This window comes from Macrobrachium rosenbergii, chromosome 40 (genome assembly GCF_040412425.1).
Source record: "Macrobrachium rosenbergii isolate ZJJX-2024 chromosome 40, ASM4041242v1, whole genome shotgun sequence".
Taxonomy (NCBI): Eukaryota; Metazoa; Arthropoda; class Malacostraca; order Decapoda; family Palaemonidae; genus Macrobrachium; species Macrobrachium rosenbergii.
Genome location: NC_089780.1, coordinates 3,041,700 through 3,067,661, shown reverse-complemented (window position 1 = coordinate 3,067,661; position 25,962 = coordinate 3,041,700). Strand labels below are relative to the sequence as shown.

The 25,962-nt window shown below is 35.8% G+C and overlaps 1 protein-coding gene and 1 long non-coding RNA gene across 2 annotated transcripts in view; one reads left to right on the top strand and one right to left on the bottom strand.

The window, feature by feature from the left end:
* Window positions 1-6,486: 6,486 nt before the first annotated feature.
* LOC136826041 (uncharacterized) overlaps window positions 6,487-25,962 on the bottom strand; it is an 855,957-nt gene continuing 836,481 nt past the window's right edge. Inside the window, exon 5 of the long non-coding RNA XR_010849509.1 lies at window positions 6,487-6,645. This is a non-coding gene — a long non-coding RNA (uncharacterized lncRNA). The remainder of the gene's footprint in view (window positions 6,646-25,962) is intronic.
* LOC136826037 (uncharacterized) overlaps window positions 19,755-25,962 on the top strand; it is a 233,280-nt gene continuing 227,072 nt past the window's right edge. Inside the window, exon 1 of the mRNA XM_067082909.1 lies at window positions 19,755-20,759. The gene's annotated coding sequence lies outside the window, so the exon portion shown is untranslated. The remainder of the gene's footprint in view (window positions 20,760-25,962) is intronic.

Sequence of the window (25,962 nt, the reverse complement as noted above, 5' to 3'; positions counted from 1 at the left end):
ATAATTCCCAAAAATGAAGCATTCCACAGATTTTCGTATGGATCATAAAAACTCTCGGTAATTATTGTTAAACAGAGAATAATTATTTCTCCCTCTAGGCGCGCACGATTACCGACTACCATTTTCCGTTTAACATAACGTGAAAATAAACTCCATTCCACTTTCATCTTCCATTTCCCAAGACAGTCGCTTTGCAGTATGTACGGAATAATAATTCTTAAAATATTTTCATGAATTTTGCGTTTCACAAGACTACCTAACCTGGTCAACATCACTAAAGCAATTAACTACGTATGAAAATAAATAATACGCTGGAAAAAAGCTTTAAACGTGACTTTATAGAGTTAAAGAGTAATTTGCATTAACTCAATGCCGTGAATTAGGGTAATCCATTTGAGATCTAATTAGGTAAAACATTAAAACAGGAATGAAATGCGCCCGTCCTAATTCATATTCCACTATCTTATGAATCTATAGAGAATCTTAATAAATTCATACGTTAACAAAAAACGGATCAAAATAAGACGCAATTGGGAGAGGAAAAAAAAAATAAAGGGTTTGATTTTGTAACATTACTTCAAGATAAATCTCGTTATAAACTTCGATACATTACCATCTCACAAAATCCCAACCTCGTCCTCATACAGAGAAAAAGGAACACCTGAGAAAAGAGGAAAAGAGAAAGAAAGAGAAAAGATAAAAATCGCAAAGGAGAAGTCTACGCGAAATACTTTGATAAACTTTTGGATGAAATTTTCAAGAGCAAAATGCTTGCAAGCGCTCGTTTGATGACGGGGGTGGGTGGGGTGGGAGGAGAAGACAGAGGGGGAGAAGGGAGGGGGGGAGTGGAGGACTGTAGGTCTTGTTTTACATTCCGGGGGAAAACTTCGGGCACTTTTTCCTCCGCTGACCAAAAGGAAACAAAAGTTCCACTTCATTTTTGTCAAGCGAGATTCGCAGCTTTTGAAGAGTTTGGAAAGGATTTTTTTTCTTTTGCCATTGAATTTAACTAATCAAATTTTGGGGGAGGGAAAGAGAGAAAGAGAGAGAGAGGAAGAGGTTTTTTTTTATTTTTTATAAAATAATCTATTTTATTATTGAAATACCCAAGAAAATTGACATATATTTTGCACACAAGCAATTTATTATGGCATCTAATGAAAGCCACGCTCGCCGAAAGATACACTTTCTAAAATCTTTTTGATATGTCAAAAAATACCAAATAACGATCGTAATATCGGTGGAGAATTCTACCAAGCACTACGGGTCGTCGGAGGGAATCTTATCCTTATCTAACAAACAAACATTTTCACACTAACTGAAATATCGCACTTTTTTATTTTTTCACACTTCAGCCATTTAAAGCAGAGTAGAAAATTGATACGGGATTTACAATATCAGGTCACTCAGGAGAAGAAGAAGACGAAAAAAAAAAACTAAAGCTCGTTTCTAAAGCTGGATCTTGTGTGGAGTCTTTTCCACAACCGTTTCACAGCAGAGCTGGCTGCCCTCCAATGCTCCCGATTTCCCTGGCGATGAAAGCTGCGCCTCTTAATCTCTTTGGGAAGCTTTTCATTCGAGTCACTCCCCGGCGAGCATTTGGCTGCCCGTCTGACGGATCAGTCGATACTTTGATGCCTCTCTTTCCAATAGGCCTTTCACCGAGAGCTTAATTGAATTAAATGAGCCTACAATTCGTCGCTCTGATTAGGCCTTCTTTGATGTTGTTCGGAATCCGATCCTTTAAACATGATCGGCTTCTCTTCCGGTTCCAGAGATAAGAAAAAAAAAAATAGAAAAATCTCATCATCTTGATGCTGCAGCATCTAATTAAGATTGCATTAAATGGTGTATTCTTTTTCGTGCTTAGTAGCTCATTTTATTTCATTAGGAAAAATGCTTTGGCATTCTGTAAGAACTGCAATGCACGGGTCTTGTCCCGAGCAGCTTATTGAAAGTATTTCGAATACAAAGTAGGTTAAAGTAGTGAACTATATATGTATATGCATATATACACATATATATGCATATATCTATCTATCTATCTATCTATATATATATATATATATATATATATATATATATATATAGATATATATATAGATATATGCCACGCAAGTTTTCAAAAATAGAAAAAAAAAAAAATAGAAACACAGGCACTAAGATTGTAAACTTTTCTAGGCGAGAGTTAGCAAGGAGAGATCTAATCAACCTGTCTTCATTGAAGGGAAGTATTACTTTATTCAAAAATATGATTCTAAATTAGTTGTCTACCCCCAAGAACTATTGAACATAAAGACACTCAACTTAATTAGCAACTGTCACGGATACAAAGACAGGGTTGTTTTCAATACTTGATACCGGTGACTCCCAATTCTTTTTCAGGTTATTTGCAGAAAGGTGTAAAAACGAAAGGTTCAATGCACTTGGGGCCTTTAAAACTTCTGTCAAACATTTTGAAATGTGGTTTGATACTGAAAAGAAAAAAGAAAATGGCTATGCAGTCTTTTGTTAGTCAAGATACTTCATTCTAGCATCTTATCCTAAATCTTCTAACTTTTGTTAAACGTTCATTTAAAAAAAGACTGAACCACTGGGGTTAATATCATTCTCCTTTCCTTTTATGCTCCTATATAATCTAAAATATTTCCTTTGACTGGTTAGATCCCTAACTCGCTTTGTTGGGAATGGAGAAAAAATAATGTTATTTAAATTCAAAGCCAGATATTAAAGATGTTTTTCCTAGAAACCAGCATGTCCAGCAAACATGGAACAGACGCTTCCCCAAAACAATTAAAGATTTTACTCAGAACCGTAAACTGTTTACGCCAAACGAAAAACGAAAGTTTTTGTAAGGTTCTACAAAGGAAGTTTTCACAAAGTTCCGGAATTTTCTCTTATGGGGCAAGGAGTTTTGTTCAATACCTCAAAGCGAGAAAATTTTCTATTAAATTTAGTGCCGAGCAATAACCAGAAACATGCACTTATTTTTCCCCGTTTCCTATCTACCACTTTATTTTTATAAGTACAGGAATATCTATTTTTTTTTTTACGAAATATAATATTAAGTCCTAATACTTAAAGAAAACTAAAACAAATATAAGACCATTTTTAAAATTTAAACTAATATAAGAAAATTAAAGCCATTAAAACATAAATAAGAACATTTTTGCCGACTTCGTTAAAAAAGTTTTTTCTAAATATAACCCGATGCCAAATTTTAAAATATGGTAGAAAAACATTTTTACCAGGCAAAGGAAAATTATTTAACAATAATATGAAAAGAATGAAAACTGTCTAACAAATTGTTAAACAATAATATGAAAAGAAGGAAAATCATTTAACTATGAAAAGGGAATTTATTAAACAAAAATATGAAAATATGGAACACTGTTCAATCGTAATATGAAAAGAGGGAAAATTATTTAACAGTAATATAAAAGGAAGGAAAATTGTTTAACAATAACATTACAAGAAGGAAAACCGTTCCACAATAATATGACAAGGATGAAAATATTTTAATAACAACATGAAGAGGAAGAAAATAACTTACCAGTGATATGAAAAGGAGAAAAATATTTTAACAATAACTTGAAAAGAAAGAAAATAATTTAACAATGATATAAAAAGGAGAAAAATATTTTAACAATAACTTGAAAAGAAAGAAAATAATTTAAAAATGATATGAAAAGGAGAAAAATATTTTAACAATAACTTGAAAAGAAAGAAAATAATTTAACAATGACATGAAAAAGAGGAAAATATTTTAACAATAACTTGAAAAGAAAGAAAATAACTTAACAATGATATGAAAAGGAGGAAAATTGTTAAACAGTAACATGAAAAGAAGGAACATTATTCAACATTAATGTGAAAAAAAGGAAAATTGTTTCACAATTACATTAAAAGAAGGAAAGCTGTTTCACAATAATATGAAAAAGAGGAAAGTTTTTTAACAATAATATGAAAAGTAAGAAAATTATTTAACAATATGAAAAGGAGGAAAATTGTTTCACAATTACATTAAAAGAAGGAAAACCGTTCAACAATTATTTTAAAAGAAGGAAAATCGTTTCACAATAATATGAACATGAGGAAAATTGTTTAACAATAATATGAAAAGAAGGACAACTGTTTAACAATATTACGAAAAGAAGGATAATTGTTTAACAATATTATGAAAAGAAGGATAATTGTTTAACAATATTATGAAAAGAAGGATAATTGTTTAACAATAATGTGAAAAGAAGGATAATTGTTTAACAATAATATGAAAAGAGGCAACTTACTTAACAATATGAAAAATAGGAAAACTGTTTAACAATATGAAAAGAAGTCAGGGCACTGCAAAGCATGTTGTTTCTGAAGAATGTGCCAGACTTCTCTTATTTGACAAAGTGGCCTTCATTGCCAAATGCCTCTAGATTTGATTTTCTTTACCTCGCCAATAATACGTCTTTGTTAGCGGAAATGATTTTATAAGTATTTAAATAGGTTTCGAAGCGATAACCTTTTTATTCCGAAGGCCCCTTTAATTTCGTCTGCATTCCCGATCATCTCAAAACAATAAATCTTAAATGAAAGCTTATAAGTTTTATTATTCCTTTAATTGTTAGGTAAAATGCACTTATGAATAAAATTACGGAAATGAAAAGCAATTACTATAATTAACCTTCAGTGAATCAAAGTTTCTAAACATTAGATGTATATGTGTGAAATAAAGCCATATAATTTGGATAATTTACATATATTTCTTTCCCAATTTTTAACTTGGATTAACAATTTCCCCAATTTTTACTTGGGATCAAAATTCAGGTGGACAAAAACAAAAATAAAAACATATGAAAAGGCGAGAATGCAGCTTAAAAGCCACCCTACTTCCACCCCCCCCCCCGCCTTGCATCATATTCGTGGGCGTCTTCTATCAGGAGCATCAAACAGGAAGTGGGGAACTTTTCAATTTCTTACCCTTTTTGAGATGAGGTTGGGTGCTAGAGATATAATTACTGGTGCTCTGTTATCCCTAATTAAGAAATTACCCAGGGAAAAGTCCCGAAGGATGAAAATAACGAGAAAATCACCCGGGGGCTACGGAAAGTTGTTAGAATAACCCTCTAAGACAGGGATTAAAAACGGAACTCATCAGGGTATAAGCATCAAGTCCTCCCGAGATGTGTGTGTGGGTGTTTGTGTGTATGTGTGTGTGTGAGAGTGTATAAATTCATCTCCAAGTGTGTGCAGGTAAATAAGCGTCAAATTGTGTTTAAAGTTTCCTCGCAGAACATTTAGGAAATCGTCCCAAAGTGCAAGCTTAGTCTCTCTCATTCTCTCTCACTTTCTCCCCAGTGCTCGTGCATAAGTCGTCCCAAAATGAATTTTCTTAACGAAAATATATTTCGACGCCTGAGAATCGCTGCTGCATAAAAGATTAAAATGCACGCTGCTGTATTCTCCTTCAGCCACTTACCCGGAGGGCGGAGCAGAATTAACATATGGAAATGCATAAACGAACGCGTCAGCACAGGCGTCGAGATAAAACGGCTCGACTCAATTTGTGAGCGGAAGAAACGCAACCCGCAATAGCAGACATCTCTCTTCTTTTGCAATCCCTACAATAGACACGCACACACACATATATAGTTAGATAGATAGATAGATAGATAGATAGATATAGATATATATACATATATCTGCATTTTGTACTACGAAATATATTCAAGCACCAAAACGAGATATGCAACGTTAAAATGCCTCATATTCAAAACAGTTCAGTAAATACCAATTCAAGTAAAGCATCACAAACTTTACAGTCTTCAACAGGAAAAGGTGAGGTGCCCCAGCAGAGAAGTATATTCACATATTCAGTATGACTCAAACCCCAAATCTTTTACTGAAATAAAATGAAACGATTGCACTTCGCACACCTTACTACACTAAACTATTCTTCTCTACAAAGCAATTTATTCCTTTAACCCAAGAAAGTTCACAGAAGATGATATTTCCGTGAAAAGAAATGAAATATTTGCTGTTTTCAACATGTACCAAATTTTCCTGCTCCGCTGCATTTAAATCTAACACTGCCGACTCAGTTCATTGACTGAGATATATACCAGGTACACATTGCACCTTCACCATTAAGTGAATAATAATAATAATAATAATAATAATAATAATAATAATAATAATAATAATAATAATACATCAAGTCATACATATCACAAATAGTTACCTCCATCCATATTGTATACAGATACATTATATTATCTACATATATATATATATATATATATATATATATATATATATATATATGTATATATATATATATATATATATATATATATATATATATATATATATATATATATATATATATATGTATATATATATATATATATATATATATATATATATATATATATATATACATACATTGTATATATACACACATATATATACACATACATATAATGCTTAAGCGTGCCATTTATAATATATCAATCGTTCACTCAACTGAAATTCACATGTATCATAACCAACAACTCATTTTAGAAACAGCCAAAAAGAACTGCACTTATTTGTACTCACCACAGCCACATATCATTTCTGTCTTTTCGTTAAGCTGACAGCGAAGAACGTCACAGACTGGAAATAATAAAAAAGAAAACTGATAATGAACGATCTGACAATCATAACACTAGGGTTGATGTCAATATTGCCTTTAATCCGAACTTCTTCACAAGTAAATCCGTGGAAATCAGTAATAGGGGGAGCTTTAATCACTTATGAAAGGAGAGAGAGAGAGAGAGAGAGAGAGAGAGAGAGAGAGAGAGAGAGGCTAGTCAGTCAATGAACTGGTTACACGAATGAAAAAAAAGGGGATATGTTAATTTTTTAAAGTTTTTTTAAGTACTTAACATACAGAAAAGTCAATCATTTCTGATTACTGAAGAAGGGACAGTTAACCTTCAAATTATAAGACGAAGAAACTCACAATAAGGTGAAAAACGAGAATAATTTTGTAAATTTGGTTCTGAAAACGATAAAAAGAAAATAGGATGATTATAAAACTGAATGGTAATAAGCACATTTATACAAGCTAATGCTATGTATGAAATTGAGTGATTATTTATAATTAGCATTCACTTGTCCAAGTTGGTTTGCCGAGTTCTGAGGTCTTACTCCTTTAACACCTGACCATATTTACGGGCCGCTTTTGTTGGCATAAGGCCGCCTTAATCTAAACCAACCAACCCATTAACATTCTAATAATGCCGGGGGAACTTTCGTTAACTCACATAAAGTAACGCATAAAACTCGTAATTACTTGAAAGAAGACTACTTAGCAATTGCAACTTTGCTAAAAATAATATTTTGACTGAGAAAGTTGTGATGCATTATGAAATAAGTTACGGAACAAAAGACAAAAAGGTCTTGATAACAGAACACACAGGAGATCCTAATAATAGGTCAGACCAGAGTCTGTTTACATATCTGGTAGATTGACTTCCGTGACACTTCAATGGAAATTTGGGTAGATGGTGGGGGTGGGGGGTGGGGGTTCGAACTTCCCAATACTTAGTGAGGAACTCCAGGAAGCGACGGAAATAGGGCATTGCAATGATCGTCTTCACAGTTACACACAGCAATAATTATTCAAGGGTATTTCCGTCTTCAAACGGGACCAGTCCACGACTCCAAAGCAAGTTCAGAATCGAGACAACTCGTCAGATTTTATGGGACACTCTGAGAGAGAGACAGAGATCAGACAAAACTTTCCATTGGGTCGCTGCAGGTATGAATTTTATAAGAAAAACTCATACTTTCTGTTTAAATCTTTATCCTTCTCTACTTTTATAGTATTATATTTTTTTAGATTTTCAAAAAGTGTCTTCAATGAAGATTCTGTCCTCTTACTAATAATATATGCTGCCCCAACAACTTAACGATACTGCTTTTTTAACTAACTGACAAGGTAATAACCAAACTTATCACCATAAGTAATATTAGTACTTATAGTTAAGCCGAGGATTACAATCTCGTTCGAAATACTCTTACCACAAATTAAGCAAAGTGCTCACCGAATTGCTACCTCTAAAAAAGAGAATGAATCCAAATGATCTTTATCCCCAATGGCCAAATTTTTAATGGAACTTTACTAAACATGAATCAAAAGCACACGAGCGCGTCCAGTCACTAAAGCTGCACCAACGCTCAGCATTACCGAATGCGGTTTGCTGAAACAACAGCTCAGTCATCCAACCCTTCCACTTTTTTTCAGCCGAGAGAGAGAGAGAGAGAGAGAGAGAGAGAGAGAGAGAGAGAGAGAGAGAGACGATATTACACCTAGAAGTACCTTCTTGAACGCAACCGGTTACGAGAATATCAATGGCTAGACAAGAAGTTCGCATGAAAATGAAACTTTCCCCAAACTGGAAGAGGCAATAAGGAGGATTAGGAGGCGGCGAAGGAGACGAAGAGGAAGCGAGAAGAAGCAGCATAATCTTCGAGTGCGAATAATTCCGTAACAAAATGACGAAGGCTGCCAGTGAATACGCAATGCGATTAGGGAATTTTCCCCCCATTATATATTCACATTTTAATTGTTCCTGGAAACGTCGGGGGCCGTCATAAAGAGATCGCGTGGAGGGCCTCGTTCTTGAGGGAGAGAGTTGGGTAACAATTAACAGTATTTGGTTTTCATTAGGATTAAGGATTAAGCAGAATGAATTAACGCGGCCGTGCCTTCGGTCTCATTGCTGCCTCGTGTCTGCCTGCCTGTCCATACAGTATGTCCGTCTGACGATGCTCGCTTGTTCGGTCTCGTTCCGACGGTTCAATCGGTCTCTATCGGGTGAGCGAGATATACATAAAGGCTTTTCTTTGGTCTCGCTCAATGGTGGAGTTGTTTGGTTCGATGGATAAGGCTTCTTCGAAAAGGAGAGATACAGTCGCCCTTCCCGGCAACTCGAGAATGGTTCTGCGTCAGCGAGAGACTGAAGGAAAGCGAACAAAGGCTTTAATTTCACTATATCATTATTACAGCATCTGTTATATTATAGCAACGCTTCACTGATTAATCTTTTGTTTTCCATATCAACAGCAACAGTCATTTTAAAAATTACTGTTGTTCATGTGACAGTAAATCATAAACACCGATTTTTGCGTTGCTAGCTGTATGTACTGTGAATTTTTATATGTATCAGGCCACATAAGAAGACCAAACCTATCTATCTATCTGTATATATATATATATATATATATATATATATATATATATATATATATATGTATGTGTGTGTGTGTGTGTGTATCAACCATCAAAAGTCATGCCTAGTTCCTAGGCATTCCATTGTCTATCTGAGGATGATTGAAGATAGACTCTCATAGTTTTCCTTCAGACAAATGACGAGTAAACCTAGCATTATATGCTGAATCCATTTAAAACGTGTTTATGGCGGGTTTGAAGCAGTTGTAAATCCATTGCCTAATGCAGACAGAAAACGCCAAGTTGCGAGGCTCATTCCAAAACTGCGATAGAAAAAGAGGATAATCATCTCTGTCCTGATTAATCGTCTCACACTCTAATATGTTGCAACACTAAAGATTTGTATCGGTTAATTACCTCTATTAGATCATATAACGGAGCTAAATCTCATTAATGCACTGCATATAAAATTGCGTCAGAACGTGATTACGCGTGAAGCAAATAATAGTCTAAAAAGATTGCTTCATTAACACAACCTTACAGTTTGTTTATAAGGTTTGCATTTCTGTTGATGAGTGATTGTTGATGGCCCTTGCGCAGAATAGCGCAGAAGGTTAAAGGAAAGTAACCCCTATGCAAGCTTTATATGCAATTTGTCTTCTCGCACATTTACGAGATGGTGAGCGCAGATTACAAGAGCTTGTCTCTTGTCTACTTATATCCATTCATGAATAAGACTGCTGGCCGTATTTGTGCGGTTCAAAAATTCAACCGTGGGACAACAAGCCTAATAGTCGGAAATGCAAAGATTTCCAACGAAGCGACAATTCTAAAATAAATGAGATCATGAGTAAATTCCTTAAGCTTAGGTATATATATATATATATATATATATATATATATATATATATATATATATATATATATATATATATATATATATATATATATATATATATATGTATATACTTACATTCTGCAGTCCACAGCAGGACAGAAGCAACACGAGGCTCTTTTAACTGATAAAAAATAAAGGTGTTTACAAAATGTATTTGTTCAATCATATACAGTCACATTTATAAGCGTTGCTTAGAGAACTGAAAGAAGCTGAGTTGTTTAACTGAAAATAGATTCCTGTGAAGACCTTCAGAGTCGACTAATAATTGCGGCAATCATAACTCCTGGATTTCACCACACTCGTAATAGTTCGATGTTCTTTGAAATGATTCTAGTGTGTCATGTCTGATTACCAGTGATGTAATAGATTGACACTGGAAGAAATTGCTCTCAGTCTAGAAGACAGTTGGCAGGCACTGGTGAAAAGCCATCGCGGTGGGAACAAACTTCACCAAGTTTTTCATCTCCTTTGAGATTAAATCTCAAATCACTAACATGCGGGGAAATGTCTCAGAAGAGAGAGAGAGAGAGAGAGAGAGAGAGAGAGAGAGAGAGAGAGAGAGAGAGAGAGAGAGAGAGAGAGAGATGCAAAAATAAAACAGACAAGGAACTTTGGGTGGATGTTTTAAAATAGTTATGAGACTGCTTATCAAGCAAAAAGCACGAGAATGATATTCAGTCTTCCTCTCAACAACACGTTCAAAATATTTATATTTTTATAGCTATCGAATATTACGTCAATTTTTATATTATAGGCAAGAACACCCGAGCTTGAAAAAAATGTCCTGGTTCAATTTACAGTGAGGAATGTAAAAACCTACTTGCAAAAATGACTACGAATACTGAACATTCCACTACATAGCTAAATTCTGCCTTTGCCACTCGGCACCGCTGTCACTGCTAGAGTGAGTCAGTACTCAAGGTCTGCTAACCTTTAATTTAATACTGGTGTCAGAAAGTCAGGTTTCTGCTAGGATAATCTTCTTCGCCGTGGCTGTCACTGCTAGAGCACTCCAAAGATTACGTTCCGTTGATGCTATTCTGTGTATCAGTCACTGATAGTGAACATCAGCACCCATGATGATGTACAGTAAAAATATGATAAGTTATGCGTTATTATCAACAATCGTGGCTGAATTTATATCTAGAAAAGCTTAAACTACTGCCATGTGGATTTCATTTAACATACTCAACAAAATCATTGTTTACGCTCTGCATGTGTATTTAATGTTAATCTCTTTGCTTCAGAAACCAGATCCTTGTATTATCTCGATGACATTCAGTTTGCTTTGTTGCACAACACAAATGACCGTGTCATTCCCGCTGGAACAAGTTACTTCATGTATCCAGATGCTCATATTACAGTAAAACTCATATTTTATGCTCTTTTGATGTCATTCACTCTTGCTGTCAGTCAGTCATTGGTCTAGTAACTTGACCTGTTGTTGTTGTCCTTATGACCTTTGAAACACACCGTTTGTGCCAAAGTTATGACATTCAGTGTTGCCAAGAGTGTTCTGGAATTCAGAAGGCTTCATTCATCCACCGCTCGATCGCTCTTCCAATAACGAGAGTAAAGTGAGAAGTGAGAGAGAAGGAAGAACGTCGTGAGGTTCCTCCGCCTCTTCTCCACAAGCTTCTTGGAATGTTTCACCGCGGCTGAATTCCCCGAAGCCTCAATAGCTAAGCAATGACACGGAGTTCTTCCACTGATCCATTACCGGAATGACTCTCTTCCTTCTTAAAGGAGCGTCTGAAGTCCCTCAGAATCTCTGGTAGTCCCGAAGGCGTCGCAGAACAGAGGAAGAAAAGTGGCAATCACGAAGACCAAATGCCTGTCTGTCTGTCTGTTTCTCCGCCAAGGATAGCTTGCCTAATCATTCAGCAGTGATCGGTGGGATTGCAAGACAGAACAGATGTTCGAAACAACGACGGAAATGATAATGAGAGTAATTGGAAAGCCGAAAGGTAAAAATCAAAATATAAATAGACAAAATGGAACCAATTTTCGAAGTTTACAAGTTAAATATTTGTTCAAACTAGTGACGAACATTCATAAATAGCCTAGTGCTACAAACTTACCAATCAGCTATCATGGTGGAGTGGGTTGATATTGATTCAAACTACGACAACCTGAGCTGGGGCAGAGTCGATATCAACTTATAACTCTGTTGACAGTCCAGTGGTTAAAGTCACTGTACATCATTGTTCCTATACCAGGCGATTCGAATCCCACTGGTCACGAAGCATTTATTAATTACAATTCCCCTTGAGTGTAAGTTATTCTCGAGGTACAGCGAACTTGATATTATATGGTATTTGGGAACACAAGAGACGTCAAGGTGTGAGTGACAAAAATACACACACACATACATATGTATCCACGTATGTATATCTGTATAGACGTATATAAGGCATTTCCTTATTAATTTAGATGTTGTGCTTACCAAATGATTTCGACAATGCCTATTACCTTTCTTCCTTTACTTAAACAAGCATGCATGCATGGAAAGGTATACATTATGCATATATTCCTCTCATCCCCATGGGTTGGGCGACCCCCAGAAGGTGTTATCATTCAGGGTCTCAGAAATTATTTTTTAAGAGGTTGATAGTTCCTTGCAATAATTCATATTGCCTACAGCCCACGACAATCTACTGATGTAAAGAATACACAATGTATATATATATATATATATATATATATATATATATATATATATATATATATATATATGTGTGTGTGTGTGTGTGTTTGTGTGTGTGTGTGTTTGTGTGCGTGTGTGTGTGTGTGCGTGAAGATGTAGCACGGCAAAAAATGAAACACCAGGTATATTTCCTAATGAATTTCGATTTAATTTTACAACAGATTCATGAGGACCGAAGCTTAAACAATATATATATGTATATATATATATATGTATGTATGTATGTATATATATATATATATATATATATATATATACATATGAGAAATAATCAACATATAATCACGTGTGGAACAGAAATAAATTTCTGACTCACACCAGGATCGAACTCAGGTCTTTCAATTGAAAACAAGGCGCTGCCCACTAGGTTCCAACTTCTTTTATGACTTGTATGACCTGGTGGGCAGCGCCCTTGGCTTTCAATTGAAATACCTAGGTTTGATCCTGGTGTGAGTCAGAATCTTATATATATATATATATATATATATATATATATATATATATATATATATATATATATATATATATATATATATATATATATACACACACACATACATACATATATGTGGTACAGTGACGTACAAACGAATATAAAAACGGTAGAAAGAATATTCACATCTGGCAAGTGGAATAAAAGAGGAGGGATGGGTCAACTTACCAATGTCTGAGGTCAGTGCTCTTTGGAAGTCTGGTTCACCCGAGCGGTGGGCATCTTGTCTTCGCTGTAGGCCCAAGTAAACTACATTCTTTAAAATCTATGCATTTTATATACTTCTTTCAAAATAAACAGAAGCGGTTCATATTTTCTGTGGCTATATTCGTAATCCCACGAACTCTTCCTTTCTAGAACTGAGTGCTGTAATATTTCTTTCCTGTATAATCATTAAAATACCTACCTGTTTAGCAAGGTAAGGATGCAAGAATTACAGAATCTAGTTTCAAAACACAAAGCCTTGTAAGAATATGAACATCAGCCATTTGTTTCTAAATAAATAAACACAATTTCCTTGGAATATTTTCATCCTACCAACATACCGTACTCAAACTACTCCGCCATTCAGCCATCATTCCATTACGGTGTCACAGCTACACACTTGTCAATCCGCCAACGTGTAGTCGAGTGCCTTCCATTCGTCAATTTCTTGATTGCCCTCCTTGCACCCTTGGTAGTCACTTCTACAAGCACTCTTGATCTTTCAAAGCTTCGATCAGCTCTGTCCCTTCTATCCTACACAATCAAAAGCCCTTCAAATTATCTGATCCATCAACACGGGACTGCATTCCATTCACACAGCAACTCTTCGTTTTACATCTTATATTCTAAGATACTTTTGCTCGTTAGCCTTTTCTTTCTATCTGCTTCCCCACACTGCATCTTCTTCTCTCCAAGGTACTTGTTAATGTTAAACCCTGGATTTTCATAATTTTCCAGTTTTTTTCGTTTGATCTATCCGCTTGAATACTTGTATACAATTCCTCACTTGACCTCTTCTCATCACCTACTGCTTTCATTCCCTCTTGTATACAATTATTCACTTTACTAAAATAAATCTAATCCTTCGGGGCAGCCCTAGGAGAGCTGCTAATCAGCTCAGTGGTCTGGTTAAACTAAGGTATACTTAACTTTTCCTCATCCTACCACCTACTGCTTTCATTCCCTCTTCCTATGTTTCTATAACAGTGGAGTATAAAATTTAGGCCAAAGGCCAAGCACTGGGACCTATGAGGTCATTCAACGCTGATAGGGCAATTGAGAGTAAAAAGCTTTCAAAGGTGTAACTGGAGGAAAACCTCGCAGTTGCACTATGAAACAATTGTTAAGAAAGAGTGGAAAAGTAAGACTGAAGTAAAGGAATATGAACGGTGGTATGGTAAACGGGATGGAAGAGGTTGCAGCTAGGGGCCATACCCACGCATACTCCTAGTTGATTCTAGGACCTCTTCCTTGTAGGCTAAATACTCCTCTTACGCTCGTTCTACTTCTGAATCTTCAGCCCTAGGTAATGTAAAAGGTGGGTTCGACGAGCTACTCATCAGCCTTCTGTGTAAGAGTAGGACTAAGTTAGATTCATGGAATTCAGGCTGTTAAGCCAAGCACTGGAGCAATTTCAGCCATTCACCCCCAGAAGAAAGTGATGGCTGGAGTGTGTGGGCAGCAAGATAGAGCTCTAAAAATAAATGAGATGAAGTAAATGGTCTAAAATATAAACTAGGAGAGCAATTAGAGAAGATTTAGAGCAAGGTTGAAGAAAGGAGACAGGTATACAGGCAAGGTGAGGTGATAAGAAGTGGTAGCAGCTAGTGGCCGAAGGGACACTACAAACACCCTTTTGCAATGCTTACAGTGCACCACGGGAGGTCCACCGATGGAATGTTGGTGCATAAAATACCTAATTTTGGGGCAGTATTTTACAAATGAAAATGATGCCCTCGGAAATAAAGAAAGGCAAACGTTACTTTTATATTATGGGTAATAAAATACTCTTCTATTTGTTCATCTTTATCTGTTGACATCACTGTTTTTAAGCCAATATATATATATATATATATATATATATATATATATATATATATATATATATATATATATATATATATATATATATATGTACAGTACATAATATATATTATATACTTGTGTGTGTGTGAGTTGCAGGACTATCAACACCCTCCTCATTCTTCAATCAGGACGCAAACTTCTATAGTAGAAATCTGTATCCTAGAGGGTCATGTGAGATGAACAATACCCACACGACTTTTGGACATACACATACCTCAAAAAATTAGCGTGTTTGTGTGCACAGACAAAAAGATACAGTACAACATATAAGAATAAAGGAGCATGCGAATCGTGTATGAGACAGAGGTAAGAGATGACGAAGCGGAAGAAAGAGAATCCGTTCATGAAATCCCGCATATGACCTCTGCTGAACTTAATCCCTCCTCCTTCCCTCCCTTGGACTTGTCAACTGATGATGTGAGCATCAGGCACTTGATCGTGATTGACAACTCAGGAATTTGACCACATTACTTGGAATGTTAGGTAAACGAAGCACAGAAGTCGCAAATAAGGTAACGCAAAGATCAACAGAAAATTTTGGATATGCAAATGCGTACCTAATGACTATACATGTGTGTATATTCATACGATACTACGAACACGTAAACAACACACGTATACATGTATAAATGAACAGAACAGAATAGATTAGAGAATTTAGGCCAAAGACCAAATACTGGGACCTATGAGGGCATTCATCACTGAAAGGGTAACTGGGAATAAGGTTTGAAAGGTGTAACAGGAGGAAAACCTCAGAGCAGTTGCACTATGAAACAATTGTTAGAGGGGCTGAAAGTCAGATGAAAGAAAGAGAATATGAACGGAGGTACAGTAAAGGGAATGAAAGAGGTTGCTGCAAAGACCCTTAAGTAATGCCTACAGTACACCATTTGAGGCGCACTGACGGTACTACCCCCTGGGCTGTATAAATGAACAAGATAATATGTAATACATCCATATATCGCCTCCACCCGCCGCTCTGGCGAAAAAAAAACAATAAAAATCACCCAATTCATACGACAGCATAATGCAAGCGTGCAATTCACAGTGAGAGAGAGAGAGAGAGAGAGAGAGAGAGAGAGAGAGAGAGAGAGAGAGAGAGAGAGAGAAACGAAAGCGGCCACAAATGATCCACGAGGAGGCCACTGAACAATGAATGGCCTCGGCAGCGGCGCCGAATGCAGCCGTTACCAAAGGAATTAAAGCAAAGCCGGTGATGCTCCCACCTCGGATGAAAGACACATCACGCAATTTGTATGATTCGCAGTTCTGCATAAAGCAGCGGCGAAAAAAATGAGCCAGGATTGATACGGATTATCATCGCATCGTACGATTCATGAGGTTGGCTTTTTTTTTTTTTTTTTTTTTTTGTCTCTTGCATGCATTTCATACTACGTCTGTTCTGTTTAATTCAACTTTTGTTTTTCCTCATTCAACTTTTACTACAGATGTTTTTCTTCTCTCTCCTTGACTTTAGCATTTAATATGAATCCTGCTTACAAATGAATGAATATACACGTGAATATTCTACCGAATATATCTTTGAAGGCCATGGAATGTTCGAGAGACGGAATTCATCAGTCAGTAACTGGATCTAAAAATCAACGATAGAAAAGATCCATGACTTTATAAACATTTTAACTGCAGAGCAGCCGCATCGATACGCAAGGAAATCAAATGAAAAAAGAATGAAGACAACAGAAAAATCAATGCGTAAATGTACAAGAAAAGTCATCTATAATAAAGCACTTCTTCGCCTGCTCTGTCTGCCACTAGATCCTCGTCTCCCAGAAACGCGAAAGCATCAAACAATTGCACGCATAGTACTGCTAATTAAATGGTCTGAAGGCATATTTCCTTCCCCTGACTGAAGAGTCAGTGGGAAGCTATTCACTTGTACCTTGCGGATTAACTTTGCGCGACTATATTCGTTTTGTGATGACGGCAGGTTCTCAGCAGGCATATTGCTGAAGGAGCGACGCTGGCTGCAAGCGTTCACTATACATAAAACGTTTGCAATGGCTTTAATTAAATAGTCGTTCAAATACTGACATTTCAAATCTTGAGGATACTTCAGTGCGTTCATGATACAGCCGAAAGATAATATGGAAGCAGTGTTCGTTGTCTTGTTTAATGGAAAAGCTGCCGTTACAAATACCGTTTATTCGCAACTTTCTACTCGCTTGTCACTGGTATGATGATATTCTTACTAAATCTGAGGGTGTTTGGCGTTAAGTGCTTTTCATCTGTAATCATAAAAAGGGTAATTGAAACGAAGGCGTGCTTTACTCGTACCAGAAAAGCTGTTTGCTGCTGACAATTCGACGCGTAGAGCAAAGAAATCTAGGTTTGATTTAATCTTGAAAGGTATTCTACTGCTAACTGTGAATGACTTGACTGCATGTGCAAGTGGAAAGGTGCATTATTTCACTAAAAGTTACGAAAAAGTGTAAAACAATGAAGACTGAAATGTCATTTCTAGCCGCAAATGACTTTCAGAAAGACAAAACTTAACTGCAGAGATGGTCGTGACGTGTGTAATGTGAGATTACACAATCACTTTCAGGTATAAAAATTCTAGAACTGTCAATATTTGTGAAAGAAGCGTTTCCTTTTGTGGACGGCATAGTTCTATCTCTAATTACAATGCCGCTCGTGATTGCGCCTTCGTCCCAGCCTCCGTCCCCGCGTTCGTGTCCTGCTGAAGTTTGTGCAAATGCCCCGACTTTGGACATAAATATGGCGGGCGAGTTCTGTGAGCAGGCAAAGAGGCGGCCTTTACGTATTCCAAAAGTTCCGGACGCCCGACGCACTTCACTGCGGAGTTTCCCCATTTCGGGACCACTTTCAGACCCGAAAGACGCTCTGTTTACGTAATGCTATTTCATCTCGCCTAATTACGTGATCTCGTCCACCTCAGTCTGGGGGGCGATGAATGATTTGGTGTTGGTCTCGGCATCCGTAGGCTGAATGTGCGTCTTCTCTTATGACAGAGATATATTGGGTATACACACATATATATACATATATATGTATATATTATATATTATATATATATATATATATATATATATATATATATATATATATATATATATATATATATATACATATATATATATATGTGTGTGTGTGTGTGTGTGTGTGTGTGCGTATTCTTATGCTTGCACATGTAGAGATTATTATTATTCTATAACCAATAAATCTCCGTTATATAGAGAAAACAAGGACGTGATATATATATATATATATATATATATATATATATATATATATATATATATATATATATATATAAGCATGATTAATATTTCCTCGACGATAAAGCAGACAACATAAAGAGGCAGGGTTTAATGAATGAAGGCTACCTCTAGATTTTGTTTCTGCTGTCAAACCGCTGATAACTAGAATCTGTTTTACTGAAAGCTGGATGCACGGGGAACAAAACAACAACTTTATATTCAATCTAACTGAGATTACATTGATATTTGGTTGTCTTAATTTATAGTTATTTTATCCTGAAACGGATCATGGGTAACATTTACTTGTCATAAAAGTTTTTTTTTATTTGAAGGAAAGCAGCCTTAAAATCTGAAGGCTAGCAATATTCATAAAATACCTGGTAACTAAAAAGGGAAGCCAGAGGTTACAAACTACCACAAATGTGTTTATACTCTTACATTTTCTCTCCCAATTACAAAGACGTAATAAACAAACTTACCAGTACACTTGAAAATTCCCGTTTTCTTTCACAAATATCAGGAAGTCAACAATTTCTTCAAACGAACATAACCGAGAGCAAGATTTACGAACTGTAAGGAATGAAAAGATTTAAAATAAAGACGAAATCCTGGACCCTGATCAAGACTCGTTCCCGTGCCAAAGCCTAAATCCGTTGCCTCCTGGAATCGGAAAAACCCAGTCATTACACATCACGCAACTGACAGACAGACAGAGACATACAAACCAGAAGCATAACCTCTTACAGGTGGTAACTATTCCATCAGTGTGTGTGGCAGTTTGTGTAGAGCCTGAGTGTACGTTGTTGCCCACACAAAATCTAACCAGTAATGCGACAGTTATTTTTCCGAGTTATTCAGTACCTGTGTCTGCACGGACGTTGGATGAGTGATGTGACTATGTAATGATTTGCAAGAGTATTTTGGAGGTCGATATTTTCTTCCAACTAACACTGACACAATCGTCTGAAGCCTCAAATTTACAATCACGGGCTCTTTTGCACATGAGATGTTATATAGCATTTGTCTTCTAAATACTTACACATTCAAAAGTGTATTAATTGCTAAAGCATAAAATGTAATGTTAGTTTGTCAAATGTTATTAATGTAATAGCTTGCATTTCTAAACTTAATAATTTTTACGGATAAGTCAGTCAACCATACTGCAACATATATCTACCCACTAAAGGGATAGATACAGATCCGCGAAAATATCGTAGTCAAAAATAAAGGAATAAAAACAAATTTAGAAAAATGGCAAATGCCATTGCTGGCACTATAAAATGTAATCAGCCGTCGGAGGGGGGTAAAAATGAGTAAGGGGAAGCGTACACACACACACACACACACACACACACACACACACACACACACACCAAAGCTACACAGAAAGTCAGACCGCATGGCCGGACGGGGTTGCATATGGGGAGTCAGTCCCCTTTCCCTCGGCAGTGTTGCACCGACCTTAGTCAGGTGAGCATGTGCCGTCGCGTGGGTCCTCGCTCTCCCTCTCGGCATTCGCCTCACTTCGTCGCCTCGCCACACATCCTCCCTGACGCGACCAACCCGTGTGAACTTTTTCCGCAAGAGTTTTTCTTGTGAATTTGTCTGAAGTAATCATTTGCATATCGAGCGTCACACGCATACTGACGAATCGTATGAGGAGGGAAGACTTTTTGAGCGTTTTGAAAATGAAATCTGCTAACATGACATTCGATAGCAACAGGTGGTTCGAGCAGAAATGGAGTTACAGACAATAAGTAACCCGACTTAATCACTTTGTCGTGTAAATACAGAAGACAGAAGTATTTGAAAGTAAGTCTAAAGAGCACAACTCGGCTCGAATTGACTTCAAGATTTACGATACTTTCACGAGGCCCAGTTCGACTGCTCAGTGGAAGGTGCAAACTTATCTGGGCACGTTCCTCCGTCGGTGTGCCTTGACAGGAGGTCAAAAACCCGAGGGGGCATCTCGTTACCCGAATATTTAAGGTGGCGATTCCAAAGACAGTCGTCATCTTGAGTGACTTAGATATCGAAACGAAACAAAAGATGACTGTTCTAAATTCGTTGAAGTTTCCAAAATGACAGAAGATTAATTTGTTCCCTGCTAAATGGGAAGTTCTCTCGTCGTCATCAATAAGGTAACTTTCTTTTATACTATTTTTGGGGGAAAGATATAGATGTAAATAAGTTTAGGATACTCCAAAATAAAAAGTTTATGGGAGTTAAATATGTAAATAATTTGTCTTCAATTTATAAAAATTTGTTTTTCCATTTATTTCTGAATTAATTTCCTTTCAAACCAGACAGTTTTACAGTTCCTGAATAATATAGTTTGTGTATAAAGACAAAAATACAGAATAAGATGACAAATGTGATCGAGTTGGTCTTACCAATTATTTTTTAGATATCAGAAACAACTTACGGTTATTATTATGAAAAAATGAATGAATTAATTTACAGCCATGATATACATAGATACAAAAACTCCAATAATTAATAAAAATAAGCTTACCAAATGAAGTGACGTTTAATGTCAACAAGTATGGCTGACTGATGAAATTATAAGTTAAAATATTTATGACACCTGAAAAAAGTCATTACTTGAAACAGCAAGAGCGGAGTAGTTTCTGTTTGTTGAATCTAATAATTTACAACTCATTATCTGGAGTATGAAATAACAACACTCAAATCTTTATCTGTAAGAATTAACTTTTAATTGCATTCACTGAAGAATACTACATCATAATATCTTCTGAACCGCCAAAGTGCATCTCGCTGCACTACTCAAAATATCTGACGTCTTTTTTTATAATAATCACAATAAAAAATCAACTCGGGGGATACGACAAGCTTAGAAGGGATTACAGCTTTCAAATTCTCTTTTTAATTCTCTTTTGCAGAGAAACTTCAGATGTAACTGTCGCTGGCAGAGTATGACACAAAGCTTATTTCTTTGCTGCTCACTTGCTTGTTCGCTCGTGTTGATAGTCCTTGTGGCTGAATTGCCTTTTACTTCGATTTGGGTTGAAGTTTACAAGCAATTTTGCTCGTTGGTACTTCTTTAAAATATTGTTTTATTTTCCGACAAATTTCCCAGGCAAGGAAACGTTGTGTTGGTTTATTCCATAGAAATGAACGCACCACTAATAATAATAATAATAATAATAATAATAATAATAATAATAATAATAATAATAATAATAATAATAGATATGATTTACCTGATTTCATGGCTTTGTGAATAACACTTTTATTACTTTTATTTTATGAGTTATGGTGAAAGCAGGAAAGATTTGTATAAACTCGGTTACGTTTTGTTACAAAAGTACGCAAAGTATTATTATTATTATTATTATTATTATTATTATTATTATTATTATTATTATTATTATTATTGTAGGCAAGACTCAGTCATTATGATACTATGGGAGTGATATATTTTTATCTTGACACTGTTTAAGCAAGGTCTGTAAACAGGGCTTGGCAGGAAGCTTTAAAAAAATGGTTTCTGGTGTGGTTGACGAACGCATACAAAAGTTGCTTTAATCAAAGCTGCCACTTCCACAGTGTAGCACCGTTCTGTACGACCTCAATGGGATATTCTGAGTGTGGGTGGCAATACCAAGTTCTTTTTCAATTCCAATCGCAATGTTCAGCGACTTCCTTCTTTCACTAGAAATTTCGGCGATTTCATGATGTGTTGCCTTTCATTATAAGTGAAAGCAATCTCTTTTTGTTAATCCCATTTTTCTTTTAATTCTTGTAGACATTCACAGAAGATATTCGTCATCTTATCTTTGGTAAACATTGTTTTATTTCCGATTCTTATTATTGTTGTTTTGAGTTTTCTAAAAACAACTGCGTTAATCCCTAACAATATGTAATAGATTTATCATGAAGTATATGCATGACCTATGGAATACCAACTAACGTAAGTTAATAAACTAAAGGACACATGCGGTACACATACCAAATCGTAATTCTGGAAAGCCTAAAAACGTCTGACTTCGGGGAGGAAGGGAGCCATGAGAGAAAAAAAAAAAAAGCGAATACAGGAATTATGAAACAAAAACACTCGAATCTACTGCTGGGAGGATACAGAGGAATAAATTCAAAGAGCTTATTCCCGAAGGGGGTTACATGGTCAACTTCCCAACTTCACTAATTAAAACATTTAAAGAAACTTCCGCAACTAGAGAGTACCTGCTTTAGTGAGTTTGCAGGTCACTTTATTGTTATATATATATATATATATATATATATATATATATATATATATATATATATATATATATATATATATATATATATATAATATATATGTATGTATGTTACTGTATGTATGTATATATACTGTATATATATATATAATATATATATATATATATATATATATATATATATATATAGGCCTATATATATATATATATATATATAGGCCTATATATATATATAGGCCTATATATATATATATATATATATATATATATATATATATATATATATATATATATATATATATATATATATATATATGAGTGTGTGTGCGTGTGTGTAAATTCTTGGACACACGTTAGATGTTTTCCGAAAAGTAGAAATTTACTTGACACAGACATATTGCATTCAGCAAGCACTGCTTTTTTGGGAGATGATAATGCACTGTGTATCTTGTTTGGAATCAGTTTCCCAGGAAAGTCAAACTTCATTTTCTGCAAGTCCAAATTCCCTCATTAGTCAGGTTTCCAATCTCACAACATCCTAAAGCCAAGTCAATTTCAATGAAAGATTGGAATGTAACCCGAAGGTCAATATTTCAGGTTTTAAAAGAAATGTCAAATTCCCACAGGTGTTGTTTCACGGGGCACAAAATGTCTATCAGTTGATATTAAAATCCCTGAACAATCCTGCCACGAAATCCACGTGGTCCAATAAAGAGTCATTCTGCGAATGTCTGCCGTAAGATATTCGCGGAATGTCTGCTGTCACGATAAAGCCGAGTGAAATCATAACAAAGGTTTCCATGAAAGCCTAAGTCTTGATTCCACGAAATTTATATTAGAAGATCCTCTGGGTAACGGACTAAGGGAGTGATTGCCGTGGGCAGTCTGCAGTAGGAGTTGTAAGAGCAGTAGGAGAAGTTGAAACAGCAGTAGTAGGAGTTGTAAGAGCAGTAGTGGAAGTTGTGACAGCAGTAGTAGGAGTTGTAAGAGCAGTAGTAGAAGTTGTAATAGCAGTAGTAGAAGTTGTGACAGCAGTAGTAGAAGTTGTAACAGCAGTAGTAGGAGTTGTAACAGTAGTAGTGTGCGTTGTAACAGCAGTAGTAGAAGTTGTAATAGCAGTTTCACATTTGAAAGTCTACGGTCAGACATAAGAATGTACACAATACGATTTTCTACAAAATTTACAAACAAAACCTTCGCAAAATTTTTAGAAATCTTTTACGTAGTGGAGAATACAGGCGACTGATGCGGGTATGCGTATGACTTAAGTCTTTTAAAAAACCCACAAATATACGAAATGATTTAAAATGACACAAGTTTATAAGAAGTCTGGAAAAAGCAGCCAGCTTTTATAAAATTAAGGAATCTGGAATGTTTTCCTATTTCAGTAAGAATGAAGTTGTAACGTGTCTCTAAACGAGTCTGTAAATGATTTACGATGAATGTCTAAAATTCCCTTTAAGACAAAGTGATTTTGCAAATAAGAATTTCAAGAGAACAACACAGCCTCTCAAGAAGGTCTGTATCAAACTTTGTAGGCATACAGCAACGGCTTTCTTTGAAAGCATGTATTATGAACTTTCATTTTAACAAGTCTGCAAAAATTCCTCCTACACAAATCTGTAAAAGGTTATTCAAATAAAAAAAAAGAGTAATACCGGACATTAAAAGTCTGAAACATAGCGTTTTGTAAACTACCATAAGTATTAGTAGGTATTCAATGAGATCTTCATCGGCAGACGGTCGTAATACTCAAGAAATTGTGAATGAACAAATTTCGAGGAGCTAATAACACCAGCTTCTGAGGGTCTGGACTGAGTTTCTGAAAAATCCCAAGTAAACTGTACCCAGTCTTAAGAGGCCTCAACGGAAATTTTCACTTGCTACCTTTCCTTTAGTCTGTTATGAAACCTCTCCTGAAATTCTGTAATTATGGCTTCCACGCATGCCTGCAATGTAGGGTAAATTTAGAGAATAGAATATAGAATTTAGTCCAAAGGCCAAGTGTTGGGACCTATGAGGCCATTCAGCGCTGAAATGGAAACTGACAGTAAAAAAGCCTCAGAGTTGTAACAGGAGGAAAGCCTTAGGAGTTGCACTATGCAACGATTGTTAGGAGAGGATGGAAAACAAGATGGAATGGAATATAAGAGTTTAAGCCAAAGGGCAATTGCTGGGACCTATGAAGTCATTCGGCGCTGGAAAGGAAATTGCGAGTGGGTAGCTTTGAAAGGTTTAACAGGGTGAAAACCTCACGGTTGCACCACAGTAAAACGAACGAAAGGGGTTGCAGCTAGGGGCCGAAGGGCCGCTGCAAAGAACCTTAAGTAATGCCCACCGAGGGGTAACTTTGGTCTAAGGTGGAACTAGAAATTTCAGCGATAAAAGTTTTCGCGTAAGTCAGCCACAATTTATTCTTTGTGAAACTAGACCCTACGCATATCATATAGAAGAGCACTGATGAAATATTTAGGCAAATCTTTTACTGCAGGTCTCATTAAGCCACAAGAATCTGACATGGTAGATTTCATGAAAGGCTACAAATGGACATATAACTCTAGTTTGCTGAACATTTTTTCGAAATCAAATACGATCGTCCACAACTTAAGAACTAAGAAAATTTACATCATATTTTTCTCATGAAAGTTCATCACTATAGACTAGTTAATTTAGTAACAAGATAGAACAAAAATCTACAATATTTGATCTCATCAGACAATTGGATAAGTGTACCTTGTAAGTGCGAAACTTCTATTAAAGTCAGTGAAAAAGGTTCCCCATGCTTTAAAGATTTTCATTTCAGTTGATCGTAAGAACTCGTACTTAACTCTGTGTAGTAATATCCTCTAAAACAGTCTTTAAGTAACCTTCAGCAAATAGGTCACCTCAAAAGAAATGGGAATGGCAGTTCTGTTGCAGAATAAAGAAAGAGTGATCTCTGTCATTTTTCCAGTGAATACCTTCGGTAACGATAAAGGAATCCCACCAATCGAAATTTTAAAGGAGAATTAACAAACCTATCCCGAAAAAATATGCATAAGTTTAGCATATAACTACCATTTTTGGAGAGAACTTTATTAAAAAAAAAATCAGGCTTATAACAAAGCATGCCAGGCGAGCA